General features: G+C 39.7%; 1 long non-coding RNA gene across 5 annotated transcripts in view; it reads left to right on the forward strand.

The window, feature by feature from the left end:
- LOC139364382 (uncharacterized) overlaps positions 1–25,599 on the forward strand; it is a 40,900-nt gene that overhangs the window by 3,702 nt on the left and 11,599 nt on the right. For 4 of the 5 annotated variants that reach the window (XR_011626180.1, XR_011626183.1, XR_011626182.1 and 1 more), the window contains exon 4: positions 11,047–11,505. This is a non-coding gene — a long non-coding RNA (uncharacterized lncRNA). Of the gene's footprint in view, positions 1–11,046; positions 11,506–25,599 lie in introns of those variants that run through there. The other variant, XR_011626181.1, reaches the window with a different exon arrangement.

Consider the following 25,599-nt stretch of genomic DNA (forward strand, 5'->3'; position numbering starts at 1 on the left):
AGATGGGCATAATCAGGGCAGGTGTGGAGACTGGGTTTCAGACCTGTGCAGGTTGCTGCAGATCTTGCCTGGGGTATTAGGTGACCATGACAGAGTTTGACCTTATCTGTAAAGAGCTGATAAGTGGCATTTGGTTTTTACTTGACTCAGATACATCATCAGCCTAGCTGCCCTTGTTCTCGTCCTCAATAAGCTTGCTTCTGTTCCTGATACCTACTTTCTGACCACTTCCTTCTACACATCAAATAATAATGAAAACAATAATAATATTTCTTTTACATTTTTAATAGTACTTCACATTTTTCAATGCTCTCCAACACAATGTTTTACATAACTTTATAGCAACTACTACCAACAAATCCCCACTTAAATTTAATTACCACAACTCTGTGAAATAGGTGTTATTTTCTCCAGGTTTGTTTATTCTCTGTTTAGGTGCTGTGCCAGAAGCCACACAGCTGATAAGTGGTGGATCCATCTTGAATTTGACTTCTAGACACTCACTTTCATAAGACAGTGGGAGTTTAATCATGGATAACAATTATTCTTTGGATTAGAACTTAATTGGAGGACAGATTGGCAGCTCAGCTAACCTTACTGCCATCACCATTAGACAAATAAAGATAAATCTGTACACTACCAGTTTCCTCAATATTCTCATGCATTCATTTCTTGGAATTGACAAACCATGGACCAGATGTCAAAAGATTCTGTGAGGGTCAGGCATCTTGGAGACGTTACTGAGTTTCTAGATGGGTTGACATTTTAAAATGAAGCTTTTCTGGAAAGGAGATTGGATTACAGGTGCTAAGAAACTTGCTTGCTATAGATGGCTAAGGAGGCACCTGTCTTGTGCCAACAACCAGACACCTCAAATGTGGAATTAGAGAACAGTGCAGTGAATGAAGTCATCACACTCACTTCCCACACGTTGGGCATTCTAAGGAACTTTGGATCTCTCATCTTTCATCCCAATTGTGTCGCAAATATTTCTAAACATTTGCCAGATTACCAAGAGAGCTTTAAAATTTAATTTCAAGGACTAACCAAGCACCTGATGGATTTTGTCGTATCTGAAGACCAGAGAAGGCTGTTCTTTAAAAAGAAAACATAATTTTGGCAATAGTGACACCAGTTCAGAAAGAAGTTCTTTTAGGATTTTGACTCTACTTACCTCTAGGAAATTAAAATCCAATAATAGAGAATTATAAATATCTTTGGTTCTTGGTTCCTGGAATACTTTTAATGGCCAAAGTAACCTGGGCAATTCTAAAAGTAACACAGAGCTATTCTTAAATAATATAATCATCTTAAGAAATGATAAATTCATAATTTGCTCCAACTGTGAAAAACTGTGCACATTAGGTGATCGGGAGATTTTTAAAGGTCTCTCTTACAATTTTCCATTGAAAGTAGAGATTTTTAGACATTTAAAAATCCAGCTATACACCAATTGTGAAAGATATACATAGTCAAATGGACACAGACCTTGAATGTCAAGAGTTAAGAAAAAATTATTCTAGACATTACTACCCCAAACCAACCTTGTATAATAACTAATGTAGAATTTAAAGTGAAAAGCATTAAATAGGAACATGTTATAATAATATTAATGATAAAGAGAATAATTGGCCAGGAAGGTATAACAATTCTAAGCCTGAATACATCAAACAACACAGCATCAAAATATAAAAAACAAGGCTGGGTGCAATGCCTTGTACCTATAATTTCAACACTTTGGAAGACTGAGGTGGGAGGATTGCTTGAGACCAGGAGTTCAAAACCAGCCTGGGCAACATAGTGAGACCCCATCTCTACAGAAAGGAAGGAAGGAAGGAAGGAAGGAAGGAAGGAAGAAAGAAAGAAAGAAAGAAAGAAAGAAAGAAAGAAAGAAAGAAAGAAAGAAAGAAAGAAAGAAAGAAAGAAAGAAAGAGAAAGAAAAAAAAGGCAGGTTTGTATAGAGAAATAAACCAAAACCACCTACAATTAATTATATTGAGATATTTTAGTATACCTGTATCAGAAACTGACAGATGAAGCATTAAGATATTTCAAGTATTCGTATGAATATAGACAATTTTAACTATACGATCAGTAAATTGATTCCCCATCCCTCTATTTGTGTGTGTATGTGTGTGTATCTGCACTCAACAAATAAAGAACACATATCCTTTTCAGGCACACATGGAATATTTGTAAAAATTGTTAAATACTACTTCATAAAGAAAATCTCAAAAAATACCAAAGAATCAATATGATTTAGATAAAATCAGAAATCAATATTAAAAGCAGAACTCAAGACTGAAAATGTAAGCAAAGGTACCTCAGTGTTGTGTGGGAAACAAACAAAAAAAAATTAAATTAAAAATATAACCAAAGGAACCCATATATTTGAAAGCTAAAATAAAAATCACAAACAAAACAAAGAAATGACTAAGGAAAAACTAACAAACAAAATAAAACCCCACCTTTCTAAATACTTAAGAATAAAACAAAATTTAAAATGGAAATTTAAAAATAATTCAAACTAAAAAACAATGAGAAGAGAGAATCGCTTGAGGCCAGGAGTTCAAGACCAGCCTGGGGAACATAATGAGACCCCTCCGTATCTGAAAGAAGGAAGGAAGGAAGGAAGGAGGGAGGGAAGGAGAGATGGGAAGGGAAGGGGAAGGGAGGGGAGGGGAGGGGAGGGGAGGGGAGGGGAGGGGAGGCGGGGGAAGGGAAGGGAAGGGGAGAAAGAAAGAAAGAAAGAGTTGCACTATCTCTGCTCACTGCAACCTCTGCCTCCCGGGTTCAAGCAATCCTTCCATCTTAGCCTCCCGAGTAGCTGGGACTGCAGGTGTGGGCCACTCTGTCAGGCTAATTTTTAGTAGAGATGGGGTTTACCCATGTTGTCAAGGCTCGTCTTGAACTCCTGGGCTCAAGCAATCTGCCCGCCTTGACTTCCCAAAGTGTTGGAATTACAGGTGTGAGCCACTGCACACAGTAGACATAGAAAAGCTTAATAGACCTATAACAATTAAATTGGTAAATCTTAATAAAAGTATAGCACCCTCTGCCCTCAAACACACAAATTGTCATTTCAGATTGTTTTATACACAAATTCTACCATAACTTCGAGGAACAGATTATCTTTATGTTACCATACAGAAAAAGAAAAAGGAAAGAAATAGTAACAACAAACCACAATAAATATTGGAAATAAATGTATAGGCCAATCTATTTATAAACAAAAATGTAAATAATCCTAAATAAATTTTTAGTAAGCTAAATTCACATAATAAGCAAATAAGTCTTAAGCTAGGATTCTAATAATTTTTAACATTTAGAAGTCTATTCGGCCGGGCGTGGTGGCTCATGCCTGTAATCCCAGCACTCTGGGAGGTCGAGGCAGGTGGATCACCTGAGGTCGGGAGTTCGAGACCAGCCTGACCGACATGGAGAAACCCCATCTCTACTAAAAATACAAAAAGTAGCCAGGTGAAGTGGTGGGCACCTGTAATCCCAGCTACTCGGGAGGCTGAGGCAGGAGAATTGCTTGAACCCAGGAGGCGGAGGTTGCGGTGAGCCGAGATCGTACCATTGCATTCCAGCTTTCGCAACAAGAGAGGAACTCTGTCTTAAAAAAAGAAAAAAAGAAAAAAGAAAAAAAGAAAAAGTAAAAGAAAAAAAAGAAATCTATTCATGTAAATTAGCTTGACTTTAATAGAGTAAAAGAAAAAATAAAAGCACTGAATAAATCTAGAAAGCATTTGCTAAGATTCAATATTGATTTAAGATAAAAACTTTAGCCAATCTGGAATGAAAGGAAATTGCCTGTCCTTAACAAAAGATATCTATTCACAGTTAGTATCACACTTAACATTGGAATATGAGAAACATTCTCTTTGAAGTCAGCAATGTGACTGTAATCAACATGCTACTGGATGTGCCCATGAAGATACCAAGTTTTCATTTCAGATAATGTGCTTTTACTAGAAAATGTAAGAAAATCTACAGATAAATGCTATAAGGTAATAAGATTTTTTTTGACAATATCAGTGTTCAAAAATCAATAGCACAATTGAGAAAATCAATGACACTGAAATTAAGTCTTCTAGTTAGACAGATCAAGACAAAAATAGAAACTTCAAATGACTTAAAATCAGGAGTGAAAGAGGAAACATTACTACCAATCTTACAAAGTAAAGGAGAATATGAATAACATTATAGGAGAATATGAATATGAATAATCGAACACTGACAGATAACCTATACAATTGGCAGATTCCTATATAACACAAAAATTACTGAAATGGACTCAAGAAGATATAGAAAATCTGAACAGATCATAACAAGTAAAGAGATTGAATAAGTAATCAAAAAACTTCCCACAAAGAAAAGCACAGGGCCAGATAGTTTCGCTGTTGCATTGTACCAAACATTTCAAAAAGAATTAACACCAATCTTTCATGAACTCTTCCAAAAAATAAAACAGTAGGAAACATTTCCAAACTCTTTCTCTGAGTTGAGTATTACCCTGATATCAAAACCAGACAAAGATATCACAAGAGGAAAATACTACAGAGCAACAGCCTTTATGAATATAAATGCAAAAGTCCTTACTGAAATACTAGAAAACTAAATCCAGAAATATATCAAAAGGATTATGCATCATGATCAAAAGCGATTTATCCCAGGAATGAAAGGTTGTTTTAAAATCTAGAAATCAATCAAAATAACACTCCATATTAATAGAATAAATGACAAAATCCAGACAATCAACTCAATCCAGACAAGAAAACAGCTTTTGACAAAATCTAACACCTTTTTGTGATAAAACACTCAATAGGCGTTAAGTGGTGACTCACACCTCTAATCCTAGCAATTTGGGAGGGTGAGGTGGGAGTATTGTTTGAGCCCAGGAGTTAAAGACCAGCCTGGGCAACATGACAAGATCCCGCCTCTATAAAAAATTTAAAAAATTAGCCATGTGTGGTGGTACATGCCTGTGGTTCCAGCTACTCTGGAAGCTGAGGCAGGAGGATTTTTTGAGCCCAGGAGGTCCAGGCTGCACTCCAACCTGGGTAACAGAGCCAGACCTTGTCTCAAAAAAAAAATGAAAACAAACAAATAAACAAAACCAAAAAAAAACCAAAAAAACAAACAAAAAAAAACCCTCAACACTCTAGGAATAGAAAGGTACTTCCTCAACCTGATAAAAGGCATCTACAAAAAATCCATAACTAACAACATATTTCAAATGGTGAAAGGCAAAGTTTCCCCTTAGATCAGGAATAAGAAAAGAATGTACATTCTCATCACCTCTATTCAATATTGTTTCGGAGGTTCTATCCAGGGTTGTTAGCCAAGGAAAATAAATAAAAGGATTTTGAAAGGAAGAAGTAAAACTTCTCTGTTTGCAGATGACATGGTTTTGTACATGGAAAATACTAAGGAATCCACAAAAGAAACTATTAGAGCTAATAAATTCAGCAAGTTTGCAGGACATATAAAATATATAAATCAGTTTTACTTCTATATACTAGCAATGGATAATCTGAAAGTGAAATCAAGAAAACAATTCCATTTGTAATAGCATCAAAAAGAATAAAATACTTAGGAATAAATTTAATGAAAGCAGTGCATGCAAGACTTGTACATTGAAAACTACAAAGCATTGCTGAAATAAATTCTTTTTTCATTAGTGTCTCAGCAAAAGATCTAAATAAATGGGAAAGGTATCCCATGTTCATGTATTGGCAAACTTATTGTTAAGATGACAATACTCCCTAGATTGACATATAGAGTGGATACAATCCTAAATCCCAACACAATATCAAAATTCCAGCTGCTTCTTGTTTTATTGTTGCACAAATTGACATGCTGGTCATAAAATTCATATAGAAATCCAAGGGACCCAGAGTAGCCAACACACTGTCTAAAATTAAAAATAAAGTTGAAGGACTCACACTTCATAATTTCAAAACTTAATGCAAAACTAGAGTAATCGAGACTGTGTGGTACTGGCAGGAGGGCAAACATATAGATCAACAGAATAAAATTGAGAGTCCTGAGATAAACTCATACATCTATAGTAATTGATTTTCAACAAAGGTACCAATTCAATCTGGTGGGAGAAGAAGAGTCTCTTCAATAAATAGTGCTGGACAACTGGATATTCATATGCAAAAGAATAAACTTGGACCCGTAGTTCACACATATACACAAATTTACTCAAAATGGATTGAAGACCTAAATATAAGAGCTAAAATCGCAGAACTCTTAGAATAAAACATAGGTATAAGTCCTTGTAAACTTGGGTTATGCAATGGTTTCTTAAATGTAACTTTTAAAGCTCAAGCAACCAAAGAAAATATTGAAATTAATAAAAATTAAAAACTTTTGTGTTTTGAGGACTCTACCAAGGAAAATGAAAAGATAACTTACAGAACGGGAAAAAGTATTTGAAAATCATATATCTAATGAGGGTCTAGGTCTAGGATCAAGGACTAACAAAGAACTCTTACAACTCAATTATACAAAGACAATCCAATTAAAATGGGCAAAGGATTTGAATATACAGTTCTCCAAATAAGATACACAAATGGCCAACAAGCACATGAAAAGATGGGCAACATCACTGTTCATTAGGGAATGCAAATCAAATCTACAATGAGATAAACCCACTAGAATGGCTATAATTTTTTAAAAAGGACAATAACAAGTGTGGGTGAAGTTGTGGAGAAACTGGAACCCTCAGATATTGCTGGTGAGAATGTAAAATGGTGTAGCCACTTTGGAAATGTTAACTCGAGTTGCCATATGACCCAATTATTCCACCCTTAGGTACACACCCAAGATAACTGAAAACATATATTATACAAAAATTTCTAAACAAATGTTCATAGCAACATTATTTATAATAGCCCAAAGTGGAAACAATTCAAATGTCCATCAGCTAATACATGGACAAGCAAATATTTATCCTGATAATGAAATATTACTCAGCCATGAGAAGGAATGAAGTTCTGATACATGCTGCAACATGGATGAACCCTGAAAGTACTATACTAAGAGAAAGAAGCCAGATGCAAAAGGCTGCATACTGTATGGTTTCATTTATGTGAAACTATTTATCAGAATAGTCAAATCTATAGGAAGAAGATAAGTGGTTTTCAGGGAGTAAGATGAAGGGGACATGGGGAATGACAGCTCGGGGTTACAGGATTTCTTTTCAGGATGACAAAAATGTACTGGAATTAGTAGTGGTGGTTGGCCAACCTTGTGAATATATTAAAAACCACTAAATTGTATACTTTAAAAGGGTGAATTTTATACCATGTTAATTATTTCTCAATTTGAAAAAATTAATAACATTCCTGAGAAACACCTAATTAAAAAGATAACTTAATAAATGAACTTACAATATCAAGAAAAAAGCCAAGGGTAGTGGCTCACGCCTGTAATCCCAGCTCTTTGGGAGGCTGAGGCAGGAGGATTGTTTGAGCCCAGGAGTTTATGATTAGCCTGGGCAACATGGTGGGACCCCGTTTCTATGAAAAAAAAAAAAAAAAAAAAAAGGAAAAAAAATGAACAAACAGAAAGAAATTAGCCAGGCATGGTGGTGAATGCCTTTGGTTCCAGCTAGTTGGGAGGCTGAGGTGGCACCATTGCACTCCAGCCTGTATGACAGAGTAAGACCCTGTCAAAAATTAAGAAGGAAGGAAGGAAGGAAGGAAGGAAGGAAGGAAGGAAGGAGAAAATAACTCTTAGGTAACTAGGAATAAATCTAACAATGATTTGCTACAGATTGAGGAGATTCTAAAATTTTATTGAAGGCCATAAAAGAAGATCTAAATAAATGGAGAGGCATTGCATATTTGTGGATGATGGCAATGACATTACAATGTTAACAATAATTCATTTTATGTCTTGTTAGACACAAAAAGCACAAATAAAAATACAAATTTAATTAACATTAAACTTAAAAATTTAAGCAGAGGCAAAAGATATAAATTAAGTAAAATCAAGTTTAGGATGGGAAAAGATATTTACAAGTGTATGATCAACAAGGAATTAATATCTAGAATACCTAAAGCATTTATATAAATCAAGAAGAAGAAGACAAAAATATTGAAAATTGAAAGGTTATGACCAAGAAATCCACAGAAAAGAACACTCAAGTGGCCGATAAACTAGTGATTGAAGCACAGTCTGACTAATCGTGAGGACAATGCAAGTTATTATTATTTTTTTAACCTTTCTTTCATAGGTTATTGGGGTACAGGTGGTGTTTGGTTACACAAGTAAGTTCTTTAGTGGTGATTTGTGAGATTTTGGTGCACCCATCACCCAATCAGTATACATTGCGTGCTGTATTTTTTATTTTTTATTTTTATTTATTTTTTTTTTTTTGAGACAGAGTTTTGCTCTCATTGCCCAGGCTGGAGTGGAATGGCTCGTTCTCGGCTCACCGCAATCTCTGCCTCCCTGGTTCAAGCGATTCTCCTGCCTCAGCCTCCCGAGTAGCTGGGATTACAGGCATGTTCCACCACGCCTAGCTAATTTTGTATTTTTAGTAGAGATGGGGTTTCTCCATGTTGGTCAGGCTGGTCTTGAACTCCCGACCTCAGGGGATCTGCCTGCCTCAGCCTCCCAAAGTGTTGGGATTACAGGCATGAGCCACCACACCCAGCCCCCTATTTGTAATCTTTTATCCCTTGCCCCCTCCCACCCTTACCCTGCAAGTTACCATAGTCATTGTATCATTCTTACACCTTTGCATCCTCGTAGCTTAGCTCCCACATATCAGTGAGAATATACGATGTTTGGTTTTCCATTCCTGAGTTATTTCACTTAGAATAACAGTTTCCAATCTCATCCAGGTCGCTGAAATGCTGTTAATTCATTCCTTTTATGGCTGAGTAGTATTTCATTATCCACTTGTTGATTGATGGGCATTTGGGTTGGTTCCATGATTTTGCAATTGTGAACTGTGCTGCTATAAACATGTGTGTGCAAGTATCTTTTTTGTATAATGACTTCTTTTCCTCTGGGTAGATTCTCAGTAGTGTGATTGCTGGATCAAATGGTAGTTCTACTTACAGTTCTTTAAAGAATCTCCACACGATTTCCATAGTGACTATACTAATTTACATTCCCACCAGCAGTGTAGAAGTGTTCCCTGATCACCACATCCACGCCAACATCTTCTGTTTTTTTTATTTTTTAACTACGGCCATTCTGAGCAATGCAAATTATAACAAGCAATCACACTCATCAAGTTGGGAAAATTAACAGGACTAATAATTCGCCAAATGTTGAATTTTCACCAATTGTTGGTGAAAACGTGAGGAAACAGGAATTCGTAGACATCTCTGTTGGAAGTATAAATTGCTGCCATCACTTTGGAGAATAATTTGGCAATATCTAATAAATTTCAAGGTGTGCATACCCTTCAAACAACCCAACAACTCTTTTTCTAGATACATGCCCTAAAGAAGTTTTCAGCCATGGTCACCAGGAATAATTTGCCATGAACAAGAATGTTCACTGCAACACTACTTGGAAATAGTAAGACATAGAAACAGCTCAAATATCCATTGATAAGAAAATGGATAAATAAATTATGGTTTATCTATGTAATAAAACACTATAATTCAGTGAAAAAATACATTGATCAATTAACTTGCAGCTCTACATGTATCCAGTTGGACATCTAGAAACATGTTCAGTGAGAAAAGCAAAGTTATAAAAAGATTCACAAACTATCATATGACTATAAAAAAGTAAAGCAAAGTAAAGTATGATACTGATACAGATCATTATAGGTAAATACAGATGAAGTAAATTTGTTGTTATTTTTGTTTGGCTTTTTGTTGTTGTTGTTGTTGTTGTTGTTGTTGTTGTTTTGAGGCAGTCTCTCTGTCATCCAGAAGGGAGTGCAATGACTCAATCATGGCTCATTGCAGCCTTGACCTCCCAGGATCAAGTGATCCCCCACCTCAATTTTTTGATTTTTTTGTAGAGATGAGGTCTCGCTATGTTGTCCCGTCTGGTCTGGAACTGCAATCCCCCTGCCTCAGCCTCCCAAAGTCCTAGGATTACAGACATGAACCACTTCACCTAGCCTGAAATAAATGTTCAATAACATGGGTTGAAGGATATGTATCAACTTCAGGAAAGTAATCACCTCTGGCAGGGAAGGGAAGAAATGGGATGGTGACAACTGTATTTGTATTGTTTTATTTTTTAATATTTATTTATTTAGAGATGTAGTTTCACTCTGTCACTCAGGCTGGAGTGCAGTGGCACGATCTCAGCCCACTGCAACCTCCGTCTCCCAGGTTCAAGTGGTTCTCCTGCTTCAGCCTCTTGAGTAGCTGGGATTACAGGCATGCACCACAACACCTGGCTAATTTTTGTAGTTTTAGTAGAGACATGGTTTCTTCATGTTAGCCAGGCTAGTCTCGAATTTTCGACCTCAAGTGATCCGCCCACCTCAGCCTCCTAAAGTGCTGGGATTACAGGTGTGAACTACTGTGCCTGGCCTGACAACTGTATTTGTATTGTTTTATCTTTTGCTAAAAAGCATCTGAAGCAAATACATTAATAGTTGTTAAAACTGAGACGTAGATATGTGGCTCTCTTTTGATATTTTCTGTATTTTATATATCTTTGAAATATTTAATAATTTATTCTAAAATGTAAATACAATCTTTGTTTTGTTTGACAGTAGAAATTGATGTTTGATACTGGGGAGTCCTTTAACCTCTCTCGCATAGGTTCTCCTTACTCAAAGGGGAACAGTGACCCTTCTTTTTCTATCTGATGGGATTTTGGTGAGAATCAAATACACTGATACACAAGAGAGCACTTTGCAAACTATAAATTCTTCTTAATGCGTGATACTTTTGTTATCACGTAAAATGAAATGGCAAAAAATAATAATAATAATGAGCTAAGAACAGATCAGTCTGAGATTTACAACTACAGCTCACACTAATTTTGAATTAGGTTATAGATAAAGAAAAGGTACTCAATTTCCCCTTCATATTTCCCCAGGGTGTTCTAAACCATGCAGATAAAGGCCACTTGCCCAGGAAGGGAAGCAAGAAGGTCCTGGTTTCACCGTGAACACAAATGACTGTTTTGGCAGTCTACCTTACTATCCACCAGACTAGTCTTTCAGAGAAAATGCCAGAGGCAGCAACTGAAAGCAGCTTGTAGGAGTCATCAGTTAGTCACCGAAGCAAATCATTTGAGATAAGATAAAGGCGAGCTCTTGACATTCCTGGGACAAGAAGACCTGCCCTGCGAGACTGTGAGCGGCTCAGCTTCTCCTACCCTGGGGAAGGTAATTGATGAGTTAATTAACATGCGCAGCAGATGCATCACTGTCAATAGAAGATGGACTGCTTCTGGTCCTCACTATCATTACTAAGATGATCTCAGCCTTTCAACTTGGTTGGGAGAAACCAATTTCCTGGGAGAAATCTCAATAAAATTGTTTTCCTATCATCAGGTGGAAATCTCGTTAAGTGCTCCAAGGACCCTTGGTTTTATGGGTTTGTTTTTACAGCCCCCAGCAGCCTTGGCTAGGATTTCATTCTAAAATAACATTTCCTCTCTGTAAAAAATGTCTTGTTGCTCCAGGCGCTGGGGCTCAGTGACCCTCATGAGTTTTTGACTGCAGGAGGCCGAGGGGTGAACTGGAGGTTTGCAATTTATGTCAAATATGCACACAGGGACACACAGTTTGATCTGTCCCTTCTGCCTCCTCTTTTTTCCTACATTACTCTCTTAGAAGATGAGATGATGACTCCTGCTGTGACTATCCTGACAGTACCCCCATTCAACAATTCAGAATTAGCAGTAGATGTATAGTAAATTTGTTTTTTTCCTTTTAAATAGACTTTATTTTTTTCGTAGAACAGTTTTAGGTTCACAGCAAACTTGAGCGGTAAGTAGAGTTTCCATTACACTCCCTACTCCAACACACGCACAGCCTTCCTCCATTGTCAACATCCTACACCCAGAGTGGTACATTTGTTACACTGATGAATCTACATGGACACATCATTATCACCTAAAGTCCATAGTTTGCATTAGGGTTCACTCTGATGTTATGCATTTTATGGATTTGGACAAATGTATAATGACATGTATCCACCATCATAGTACCCTACAAAGTAGTTTCCTGGCCTTAACAATCTGTACTCCACCTATTCATCCCCCACTCTCTTCCTAACTCCTGGCAACCACTGATCTTTTTCCTGTCTTCCTATTTCTGCTTTTTCTAGAATGTCATACAGTTGGAGTCTTACAACAGGCTACATACAAAGGCTACAGCCTTTCCAGATTGGCTTCTTTCACTTAGTAAAACACACTCAAAGTTTTTCTGTGTCTTTTCATAGCTTGATATCTCACTTCTTAGGACCTGATTATTTGGTGCAAAATCATATTCCCTTGTCTGGATCTACCACAGTTTATTTATCCTTTCACCTACTGAAGGACATCTTGGTTGCTTCCAAGTTTTGTCAATTTATCTTTGGGTAAATAGTAAGGAAAATGATTGCTGGATATATGGTAAGAATATGTTTAGTTTTGTAAGAAACTGCCAAACTCTCTTCCAAAGTGCCTGTACCATTTTGTATTAACTACCAGTAATGAATGAGAGTTCATGTTGCTCCACATCCTCACCAGCATTTGTTTTTTTCCGTGTTACGGATTTTGGTCATTCTCGTAGACATGTAGTGGTATCTCGTTGTGTTAGTTGGTACTTTCCCAATGACGTAGGATATGGAGAATCTTTCCATGTGCATATTAGGCATCTGTATGTCTACTTTGGTGAATTGTCTGTTCAGACCTTCGGCCTATTTTTAATCAGTTTGTTTTCTTATTGTTGAGTTTTAAGAGTTCTTTGTCTATTTTGGATAACAGTCCATTATCAGATGTGTCTTTTAAAAATATTTTCTCCCAACCTGTGGCTTGTCTTCCCATTTTCTAACAGTGTTTTAGACAGAGCAGAAATTTCTAATTTTAATGAAGCCTGGCTTATCAATGATTTCTTTTCTTTCTCTCTCTTTTCTCTCTCTCTCTCTTTCCTTCTTTCCTCCTTCCCTCCCTCCCTCCCTCCCTCCCTCCCTCCCTCCCTCCCTCCCTCCCTCCCTCCCTCCCTCCCTTCCTTCCTTCCTTCCTTCCTTCCTTCCTTCCTTCCTTCCTTCCTTCCTTCCTTCCTTCCTTCCTTCCTTCTTTTTCCTCACTCTTGTCGTCCAGGCTGGAGTGCAATGGTGTGATCTCAGCTCACTGCAACCTGCACCTCCCGGGTTCAAGCAATTGTTCTGCCTCAGCCTCCTGAGTCATTAGGATTATAGGTGCATGCCACCATGTCCGACTAATTTTTTTGTATCTTTAGTAGAGACAGGGTTTCACCATGTTGGCTGGGCTGGTCTTGAACCCCTGACCTTGTGATCCACCTGCCTTGGCCTCCCAAAGTTCTGGGATTACAGTCGTGAGCCACTGTGCCCAACCTCAATGAGATATTTTATGAATTGTGCTTTTGGTGTTGTATCTAAAATGTCATCACCATGTCCTCACCATGTCCAAGTTCATAAAGGTTTTCTACTATGTTATCTTCTAGAAGTTTTATAGTTTTGCATTTTATATTTAGGTCTGTGATATTTTTTGAGTTAATTTTTGTGAAGGCTATAAGATCTGTGTCTAAATTCACTTTTGTTTTTTTGCATGTGGATGTCCATTTTTTCCATCACCATTTGTCAAAAAGCCTATATTTGTTCCATTGTATTGCCTTTGCCCCTTTGTTAAAGGTCAGCTGACTAAATATATGCGGGTCTACTTGGGGGCTCTCTATGCTGTTCCACTGTTCTATTTGTTTATTCTTTCTCTGATACCACACTGTCTTGACTATTGCAGCATTAGAGTAAGTCTTGAAGTTGGGTAGTGTCAGTCCTCCAACTTTGTTCTTCTTTAAGATTCTGTTGGTCATTCTGGGTTTTTGGCTTCTCCGTGTAATGTGACAGTTTCCCTATTATGGCCAGGTTACTTAAGGGTGTATGTCTGTTGCCTGAATCCTGAAGACCAGGTGATAAGCCAAGGCCATGGTGCCCAGCTGAGGAGCAGGTATGTCTGAGAACCCAAACATCTTGGAGAGTGTTTGAGAGCCTACCAAGGAAAATAGTCCCATCCCACATACACAGTAGGAAAAGAGTCAGAAAATTAACTTAAAAGCACCTTATGGATGGGAGTTCAGCACGAATCTCTGAAGCTGCCCTGCTGCCATCCAGGAGTGCCTCACATGTAAGTCTTGATAAACTCATCTACTCACCAAACTGGACTTTTCCAACCCATTCTTTGGTCTCTTGGCTCTCTACCAGTTTAGGGGAAGGTTTTTAAAAATATGATTTGGGGTTTTCCTTATAATACTTCATATATATATATATATATATATATATATATTTTTGAGATGGAGATTTATTTATTTATTTATTTAGAGATGGAGTTTTGCTCTTGTCACCCAGGCTGGAGTGCAATGGCACAATCTCTGCTCACTGCAACCTCTGCCTCCTAGGTTGAAGCGATTCTCCTGCCTCAGCCTCTTGAGTAGCTGGAATTACAGGTGCCTGCCACCAAGCCCAGCTAATTTTTGTATTTTCAGTAGAGACAGGATTTTGCCATGTTGGCCAGTCTGGTCTTGAACTCCTGACCTCAGGTGATCCACCTGCCTCGGCCTCCCAAAGTGCTGGAATTACAGGTGTGAGCCACTGCACCTGGCCTCATATAAATTTTAGAATTAGTTTGTTGATATGCACAAAATAACTTGCTGGGATTTTGATTGGTATTGCATTGAATTTATAGATCTACTTGGAAAGAATTAAAATCTTGGCAATATTGAGTCTTCCTATCCATGAACATGGAATATCTTTCCGTCAATTTAGTTGTTTTGTTTTCTTTTGCTTTGTTTGTTTTGAGCCAGGGTCTGGTTCTGTCACCCAGGCTGCAGTGCACTGGTGCAGACTTGGCTTACTGTAATCTCTGCCTCCCAGGCTCAAGTCAACCTTCCACCTCAGCCTCCCAAGTAGCTGAGGCTGTAGGCATATGCCATCATGCCCAGCTAATTTTTGTATTTTTTGTAGAGATGGGGTTTTGCCATGTTGCCCAGGCTGCTCTTGAACTCCTGAGCTCAAGCCTGCCCATCTTAGCCTACCAAAGTGATGGGATTAGAGTCATGAACCACCTTGCCTGGCCTCCATTAATTTAGTTATTTTAAAAATTAATGTTTTCAGCGTTTTGCAGTTTTCCTCAAGTAGATTATATATCCTTGACATCCTTGCCTTGCTCCTGATGTTAGTGGGAAAGTTTCTGGCTTCTTATTAAGTAGAATGTCAGCTGTAGGTTTTTTTGGTAGATGTTCTTTACTGGTAGAGGTAGTTTCTCCTCTATTCCTACTTTTCTGAGAGTTTTTACCAAAGATTTTATCAAAGTATTTTACCAAAATATTTCATTTTGGGGGTGCTAATGTAAATAGGTGTTGGATTTTGCCAAATATGTTTTCTGCATCTGTCAATATGGTTGTGTGGTTTTTCTTCTTTAGCCTGTTGATTAAGTGGATTATATTAATTGATTTTTGAATGTTGAACTAGCCTTACATACCTGAGATAAATCCCATTTGGTCTTGGTGTATAATTCTTATTATATATTGCTGGATTCAGTTTGCTAACAATTTGTTGAGGATTTTTGCATCTATGTTCATAAGAGATATTGGTATGTAGTTTTCTTTCTTAAAATCTCTGGTTTTGGCCGGGCGCGGTGGCTCAAGCCTGTAATCCCAGCACTTTGGGAGGCCGAGACGGGCGGATCACGAGGTCAGGAGATCTAGACCATCCTGGCTAACATGGTGAAACCCCGTCTCTACTAAAAAAAAAAAATACAAAAAACTAGCCGGGCGAGGTGGCGGGCGCCTGTAGTCCCAGCTACTCGGGAGGCTGAGGCAGGAGAATGGCGTGAACCCGGGAGGCGGAGCTTGCAGTGAGCTGAGATCTGGCCACTGCACTCCAGCCTGGGCGACAGAGCGAGACTCCGTCTCAAAAAAAAAAAAAAAAAAAAAAAAAGTCTGGTTTTGGTATCAGAGTAATTTTGGCCTCAAAGAATGAGTTAGGAAGTACTCCTGCTGATTGTATTTTCTGAGAGAGATTTTAGAGAATTTATGCAATTTCTTCCTTAAGTGTTTGGTAGAATTCATCAGTGAACCCATCTTGGCTATTACATTTTATTAATTTATTTTTAATTCATTTTGACTAATATCATTGCTACCAACTTTGTTTAATAGTAATAGTCCCTTATAACTGTATAAAGTAATAGTACTTTATAACTCATTATCAGAGTGGGCAAAACAGGTTACATGATTTGTGGGGCCTGGTGCAAAATGAAAATGGGGCCCTTTGTTTAAAAAATATTAAGAATTTTGAGATGGCAATAATAGAGAATTACATCAAATGTAGGGCCCTTCTAAGTATGGGCCCTGCATATCTATAAAAGTCAAATGCCTTGAAGCCAACCCTGACTGTAGGGTCCAGAAAGTGGAGCCTAACAGGGATGGGAAGTCCTTTTGAACTTAGGAAGGAACTAGCATTTATTGAGCATTTACTGTGCCTGGCACATTGTCATAATAGGTGTTTAATGAGTATTTATTAAATAAATTCTAGTGAATTCTCACAACCACTCTATGAGGTGCATACTATTTCCCCAATTTTACTGATCTAGCATCTGAGGCTTGGAGAGGTAAGGAAATGTGCCTAAAGCACAATGCTAGGTACCAGCAGAGTGACAATTCAAATCAGAATTTTCTGAGTTTTAAGGCCATACCCAGGCCAAGGCAACATGCTGAAGATTGTGCCTGCAAAAGCTCAGGGGAACTTCTGCCTGTGGAAGACTCACGGAGAGCGGTGATACATCTGAAAGCTTTGGGACTAATATGGAGGTAGGTGCTGTAGGGGGATGGAAAGACCAAAGCAGGTCAGTTAAGTGGTGGAGGAAGGTGCTTACAGGTGTAGTGGAGGAAAATAGTAATCAATCTGGAAGCCACAGGACACGCTCTGTTATCTGCCGTCGCCTTCAATTTCTTCTTGGAAGAGGTGAATTGTATATTCTCTACTCATAAAGCCTCCCACCATTACAGTCTCTATCGGACCTGCCTCCAGACAACCAATATGCCCTGACATAATGTCTCCCCAAAGCAGAAATGTTCTTGGATCGAGCTCTCTAGAGGAAAGTGCTTTCGGCCTTACATCTCAAAAAGGTTGGGTTTCTTTACCCTGTCCCAAGCTCCATTCCTTTTTCCCACCCTTGGAATGGAGAACTGTTGCGACTCAAATAGAAAGGCCTTTGGTGGGGATGGTTTTGCTCTCCCTCACCTCTAGGTCTGAGTTCAGTCTTCCCGTCATATATTTCTACATCACTGTGGGATTTTCCTCCACATGGGTCACATGGTGCTTAATTTCCCTGTTTACTTGTCTGTGTTCCTAGCTGGCCTGAAGCCAGCATGACATCAGGGATTTTACGTTTTGTTCAATGTCATATTCTCAGCACATAGTCATGCCTGGCACACAGGATGCACTAATAAATGTTTGTTGGATACTGAATGAATGGGGCAAGGGACTCTCCAAAGGCTTTCCCAGCCTCATAGTCATCACTGTAGTGATTGTAGGTTCAGAACCCTGATTTCTCGGCAGGTGGCCAGCAGATCATACCTCAGATTTGGTCACATGTTAGCTGAACTCCTAGAAGCTGATGAAAATGTATGGATTTATCAGAAATATAACTTCCAAGGAGACCAGGCACAGAGATCTTCCAGTCCAAAACATTTTCTCTCTGTATGTAGTTTATATACTTGGTTGGAAAATTTTGTGTAAGACATGGAGCTTTCCATAAAGAAGTCAACATTAAGAAGTCTGAACATTTATCTCCACAACTGGATAAAACTCCCAGTAGGCTGTCATTTCCTGGAGGTAGGACATTGTTCACCAAACAGAGGTACCTAAGGCATTGTTTAATTTTGCTTTTCTGACTCTTTTCCTCTCTCTCTCTGTCTCTATTTTTTAATGTGTCACCAACCTCCCTTCTGTTAAGTCTTCTTTCGCATTTTTTTTTTTTTTTTTAGATGAAGTCTTACTCTGTTGCCCAGGCTGGGATGCAGTGGCACGATCTTGGCTCACTGCAACCTCTGTCTCCCGGGTTCAAGTGATTCTCCTGTCTCAGTCTCCCGAGTCGCTGGGATTACAGGAGCATGGCACCGCGCTTGGCTATGTTTTGTAATTTTACTAGAAACAGGGTTTAATCATGTTGGCCAGGTTGGTCTCAAACTCCTGACCTTAGGTGATCTGTCCACCTCGGCATGCCAAATTGCTGAGATTACAGGCATGAACCACCGTGTCCAATCTCTTTCACTTTTTATTCTTAAATAATTTTAGAGTTATGGAAAGTTGCAAGAATAGTAGAGAGAATTGATGTGTGTTTTTCAGTTTCCCCTAATGCCAAGTCTTTACATAACCATAGGTCAATGTTTTTTAGAAATAGAGACGGGGTCTCACTATATTGCTGAGGCTGGTCTTGAACTCCTGGGCTCAAGAGATCCTTCCACCTTGGCCTCCTAAAGTGCTGGGATTAATTACAGGCATGAACCACTGCACTCACTATTTAATTAGTCCCCTGTTGATGGATGTTTAGTTAGCTTTCCATTGTTTTGTCTCTCAATGACATGGGAATGCATTATGTCACCATAAAGGTGCAAGTATTTATTGTAGGGTAAGTTCCTGGAGGTGAAAATGCAGCCAGAGGGCATGTGCAGTAGTAATTCCCACAGATGTTAATGCCATCTCCTTATTGAAGCTTTACTAATCTGCACTCTCATCAGTAATACAAGAGGAAAGCCTTTTCCCCTTATTAACATAATGCACCATCAGATGATTTGCTCCTTGCCAACCTAATCAGTGAAAAATAATATCTCAATGTAGTACATTTAAGTAATTTTTATTGACATATAACATAAAGAAATATGGACCAGCTGGGCACGGTGGCTCACGCCTATAATCCCAGGACTTTGGGAGGCTGAGGCGGGCAGATCATGAGGTCAGGAGATCGAGACCATCCTGGCTAACACAGTGAAACCCCGTCTTTACTAAAAACACAAAAAATTAGCTGGGCGTGGTGTTGGGTGCCTGGAGTCCCAGCTACTCGGGAGGCTGAGGCAGGAGAATGGCATGAGCCTGGGGAGGCGGCGCTTGCCGTGAGCTGAAATCATGCCATTGCACTCCAGCTGGGCGACAGAGTGAGACTCCATCTCAAAAAAAAAAAAAAAAAAAAAAAGAAGAAGAAGAAGAAATAGAATTTACCAGCACCCAGAAGTCTTCCCTTATCCTCCCACTCTCTGGCCCTCAAAATAACCACTCACTTAACCTTTAACACCTTCAATTATTTTGGCTAAAATTCCAAACTGTATGTGAATATAATCATCCATGTGTCCTCTTCTTTCACTCGATATCTCAGTGAGTTTTATTTTACAATTAAGTTTATTATGAGTGCAATTGAATATCATGTCATATGTTTTATTTTATTTTATTTTTTATTTTAAAATTATTTTTATTTTTATTTTTATTTATGTATTTTTTATTATACTTTTAAGTTCTAGGGTACATGTGCATAACGTGCAGGTTTGTTACATATGTATACTTGTGCCATGTTGCTGTCATATGTTTTAAAAGCCATATCTTTTTTGAGAGACAGGGTCTTGCTTTGTCCCCCAAGCTGGAGTACAGTGGTGAGATCACAGCTCACTGTGACTCATAGCCTCAAACTCCTGAGTTCAAGACATTCTCCTGCCTCAGCCTCCTGGGTAGCGGGGACTCCAGGCATGTGTCACTATGGTTTTTGTTGTTGTTATTATTTTACAGAGATGGGGTCTCACCGTATTGCCCAGGTTGTTCTCAAACTTCTGGGCTCAAGGGATCCTCTCATCTAGGCCTCCCACTGTGCTGGGATTATAGGCATGAGCCACCACACTCAGCCAAGAGCCATTTTCCTAAATTCTCTTTTCTGTGAACTCTCTATTCATATCCTTTGGCCATATTTCTCTTGGGCTGGTAGTCTATATTCTTATTGATTTATAGGAGATCTTTATATATTAGGAAATTCATCTTTTGTCTGTGATATAAGTTGTGAATATTTTTTCCTAGTTTATCATTTGCCTTTACCCATGGTGGTTTTTGCCACATTAAAAAAAATTCCTAGGTGGTTGAATGTATTAGTTGTTCGGGGTTTTTGAGGTTTGTGTCATATTTCGTAAGGCTTTTCCTATGCCAAGATTATTTTTTAACTACCTATAATTTACCTAGTTTTTGGTTTACATTTACATCTTCAAACCAATTGGTTGTCTTTCATTTCTTTCTTTTATCCTCTAGGAAAACCAGAAAAGATGACTGTTTTTCATTTCTAAGTAAATTGTAATTTTATTTTTAAATTTTCTCCTAACCTAATAGTTATTTAGGAGAATATTTTATTTTTCTAAGCAGATGATAATTTGGTTATCCTTTTAAAAACAATTACTAATCTTAAATATTATTTCAGCTGGGCGCGGTGGCTCACGCCGTTAATCCCAGCACTTTGGGAGGCCAAGGCAGGTAGATCACGAGGTCAGGAGATCAAGACCATCCCAGCAAACACGGTGAAATCCCGCCTCTACTAAAACTACAAAAAATTAGCTGAGCATGGTGGCGGGTGCCTGTAGTCCTAGCTACTTGGGAGGCTGAGGCAGGAGACTCTCTTGGACCTGGGAGGTGGAGGTTGTGGAGAGCTGAGCTGGTGCCACTGCACTCCAGCCTGGGTGACAGAGTAAGACTCTGTCTCAAAAAAAAAAAAAAATTATTTCACTGTGTTCAGAGATTGCAGCTCTTTATGACTTTTGATTTTTATAATTTATCCAGTTTTTCTTTGTAGCCGATGGCAGAATCAACTTTTTGAGAGTGTTCTCTGTATACTGTTTGTGTGTATGCACGTAGTTTTATTGGATTTATGTGTGTTTTTGTGTGTTTATGTCATTGCCCATTCAGGCTGCTATTATTTAAAAATACCATAAACTAGGTAGCTTAAAAACAACAGAAATCTATTTCTCATAGTTCTGGAGCCTGGAAGTCCAAGATCAAGGTGCTGACAAATTCAGAGTCTGGTGAAGGCCCTCTTCGTGGTGAATAGATGGTGCCTTCTCACTGTGTCCTCATATGGTGGAAGGGGCAAAGGGGCTTTCTGGGGCCTCTTTTTAAGAACACCAGTCCCAGTAATGAGTGCTCTGCCTTCCAAAAGACTTCACCTTCCTGAGGCAGGGGAATGGCGTGAACCCGGGGGGTGGAGCTTGCAGTGAGCCGAGATCGCGCCACTGCACTCCAGCCTGGGCGACAGAGCGAGACTCCGTCTCAAAAAAAAAAAAAAAAAGAAAAAAAGACTTCACCTCCTAATATTGTCACATTGGGGGTTGGAGTTTCAACATGCAAATTTGGTGCAAACATTCAGACTACAGCAATATATATGTATATGTGTGTTTCTATATGTATATATTGTGTGTATACATATACATATGTATATGTATATGTACATATATAATGCGATTGCAATATATATTTGTATATGATTAAGTTTGATTGTGTTATCAAATCTTTACTTATTTTTGCTTACTTGATTGATATATATATAGCAAAAATCTTCTACTATGTAGATTTATTAACTTCACTTTGTTTTTCTATGGATTTTTGCTTCACATATTTTAAGGCCGTATTCTTAAGTGCATATGGATCCATTATTTTGACATACTTTAATTTTATATACAAGTTAATACATGAACTCATTCTCATTGTTAAAATGCAAATGATACAGAAATGCAAATGAAAAATTATTACTCAGTGCTATGTACATTAAAAGAACAATGAGATGCCATTTTTCACAACAGTTGGATTGGCAACATTTTTAAAGATTGAAAATAGTCGGTGATGGTAAGTGTGCAGGAGAAGTAGATACTCTCCTGTGTCGTTAGAGTGGAGTTCTTAGAACACTACTGGCACATGGTAAAAGTGCAATAAATGTTACCTCAACACAAATGCAACTATTGGGAGGTGACATTGAAAGTTTGGTAGAGACTAGCACAGTGTTCACCTAAAAAGCTTGAGTTGCCCTACATCAAATCCATTCTGCTGTGTCCCTGTTTTGCCTCCATGTGAAGAAAGTGCAATCTAAGTCATTGTTTCCTCTCCCAGCGATCAGGGCTGTGCAGAGGTTCTGGGTTGTTTCAGATGCCAAACTACCAGGCTGGTCCCTCTGTAGCTCCACAACTCCACAGGCTTCCCTGGACTATGCACTGTGCCATCTGCATAGCTCCTTCTCACCAGGGGATTCTGTGTCACGTGTGGGTTAAGGAACACTTGGTGAGGTCAGGAGCCTAGGTGCTTACACCCATCTGACATCTCACCATCCCCTTTGGAGCACTGCCGGGCATTGTGTCCAGGTCTTTTTTCTTTTTTTTCCTGAGACGGAGTTTCATTCTTGTTGCCCAGGCTGGAGTGCAATGGCATGATCTCGACTCACTGCAACCCCTGCCTCCTGGGTTCAAGCAATTCTCCTGCCTCAGCCTCCCGAGTAGCTGGGATTACACACATGCGCCACCATGCCCAGCTAATTTTTATTTTTAGTAGAGATGGGGTTTCTCCATGTTGGTCAGGCTGGTCTCGAACTCCCAACCTCAGATGATCCACCCGCCTCGGTCTCCCAAAGTGCTGGGATTACAGGTGTGAACCACTGTGCCTGGCCAGGTCTTTGAGCAGTGGAGACTCAGAGACCTCTGTCTCCTTCCTAGACCCCAGAAAATCCTGCTTCTCCAACTTCACGCTTCTCTTACTCCACCTTCCAAGACTCTTCACACAATTCCTTGTTCCGTGGCTTAACATTTTACAAAAGAGGGGAAGGGCTTTGCTTACTGACTGCTTCTGCTTTCTGTCTTGTTCCAAAGTGAGGAAGGGCAAGTTCTGCCCAGCAACTAGAATTGAGGGGGCAGGAGGGAAAACTAAAGGCAAACAGATAAAGTATAATATTTCAATATATTTTCCTGCCACAGCATGTGTTATTATTATTCTACCTGAAAGAATAACACCACTTTATTCTTTCCCAGCTCCCTTTGAGTATGCCTCTCCAACACACACACACACACACACACACATGCGCACTCCCTTTAAAAAAGACTGACTAGAACTTTCTCGCACCTCTTGGTGCAGCAGAGATCATATTCAATAGCTGCTAACTAGGCTCTCTTGCCCTGTCGCTCTCGAGTTTGTCTCTCCTGTAGGATCATCAAGGTTGCCTGGCAACCACCAGCAGGTCGGCCTTTCACATGGTTTCCTTAAAGAAAATGGCAAAGCTCTCGTTCCTGTTACAGTCCAAGCAATGCCTAATTAGTGTGAACCGGGAATCAATCGGAGAGGAGAGCGGGGGCTGGTGCAGGATGGTAAAAGGGTGTGAAGCACACAGAGGAGGGCCTGTTATGGGCACTCGGGAGCCGGTGTGATAATAGCCATACTTTCCTAAGGGTCTGTGTCTGAAAATCGCCCACTGAAAAAACCGTCATTTCATCTCTTGCCACCTCCGTGATGAAAATGGTGCAGGGCCCACAGCAAAGGGTTGCTTTTTAGGCTGATATCTGAGCTACCATTGAAGGAACAGGGGATCTTTAACCTGCACGAGGCTCCCTTCGAGGATAGGGGACACGAATATCTTCAAATATTTGGATGCTGAGAGTGCAGAAAAGGTATTAGACTGCTTCTGTTTGGCATGAGAGGGAAGCAAACGTGGGCTCACTAGAAAGGAGTGATTTTGTGAATGTAGGTGGTTCATGAAGGAAAGTAAATTCACTGCAGTACAGGCAAGCATGCTGGAAAAGGGTGTGCATGGGTGAGTCTAATGCCTTTGATGTGTCCACCCAGCACAGACAGGCTCTGGAAAACCTCACCTTGGACTGGTTTGTATTCCTGAGTGGACACAAATAGCACTGGGTCTGCCCCACTGTCATAGTTCAGGCTGCTATAACAAAACACCATAAACTGGGTAGCTTATACATAACAGAAACTGATTCCTCACAGTTCTGGAGGCTGGAAGTCCAAAGTCAAGGTGTTGGCAGATCCAGTGTCTGGTGAGGGCTTAATTTCTGGTTCATAAATGGAGCCTTCTACCTGTGTCCTCGCATGGTGGAAGAGGCATAGCAGCTCTCTGAGGCCTCCGTTACAAGGGCACTAATCTCATTCATGAGGGCTCCACCTGCATGACCTAATCACCTCCCAAAGGCTTCACCTCCTAATACCATCACACTGGGGATTAGATTTCAACAAATACATTTTGGAGGGGACACAAACATTCAGACCATAGCACCCACCCATACCCTGTGCTCTAAGGAACCACCACTCCCTGGTCCCCATTGGCAAGCATTGAGTAGCTGTTGATGTCCTTTGCATGCACCATGGGAATTCCAACCCAGTGTCTCCTGAACCCACAGGTATGGTTGGGGCCATGCTGCTGCTGAGGGCATTGACTACAGAGTCAGGGTTGGGATGATCTGAAAGGATGGACAGTAGAAAGGAGTGACTTCCTCTTGCTGCAGTGCCTGGCAGCACCTGCATGGGTCAGGTCAAGGCATAAAAGCAGGACTTCTGCAGTTGAAATGAGGAGCCAAGGCCAGGTGCTGTGGCTCACACCTGTAATCCCAGCACTTTGGGAGGTCAAGGCTGGTGGATCACCTGAGGTCAGGAGTTTGAGACCAGCCTGGCCAACATGGTGAAACCCCATCTCTATTAAAAATACAAAAAATTAGCCAGGCATGGTGGCGGACACCTGTAATCCCAGCTACTTGGGAGTCTGAGGCAGGATAATCACTTCAACCCAGGAGGCAGAGGTTGCAGTGAGCTGAGATTTCACCACAGCACCCCAGCCTGGGCAACAAGCAAGACTCTGTCTCAAAAAAAAAAAAAAAAAAAAATAAGCGGGAATCCTGGGGTGGGTGAGAGGAGGTGGAGGGAGAGGACTGGGTGCCAAGCAACATCAAAGTTTATTTCAGGTGCTAGGTGTGACAGGGTAAGGTGAGGACAGGGGAAGCAGGAAAAGCCAGCTATTACATGGTAATGAGCATTGCCATTTGGTGTGTGTCTTCGATGTGCCAGGTGTTGCCATTTAATCATCTTAATTGCAACAACCAGTAAGACAGGCAATATCATCCCCACTTTGCAGGTGAGGAAACTGGGGAGCGGAGAGACCAAATAACTTGCCCAGAGTGATGCAGACAGTGGCAGGGTCAAGATGCAAATACAGATGTGCCTTTCTCCAAATTCTACCTCTTTTCCGCCTTGCTGCTGCCTTGCCCTGAGCAGCCAGATATCCAGCCACTAAGGTTACAGTGTGGACGCATAGCCTGGGCCCCTTGGTTGCGAGGGTGGTGTTGCTACTTTTGAGAGTTTAGTGTCACTCAATTGTGCCTTTTGTTTTTAAAAAACAGATTTTATTTATTTATTTATTTATTTA

The sequence above is a fragment of the Macaca nemestrina genome, chromosome 7, assembly GCF_043159975.1.
Source record: "Macaca nemestrina isolate mMacNem1 chromosome 7, mMacNem.hap1, whole genome shotgun sequence".
In the NCBI taxonomy this organism is placed as follows: Eukaryota; Metazoa; Chordata; class Mammalia; order Primates; family Cercopithecidae; genus Macaca; species Macaca nemestrina.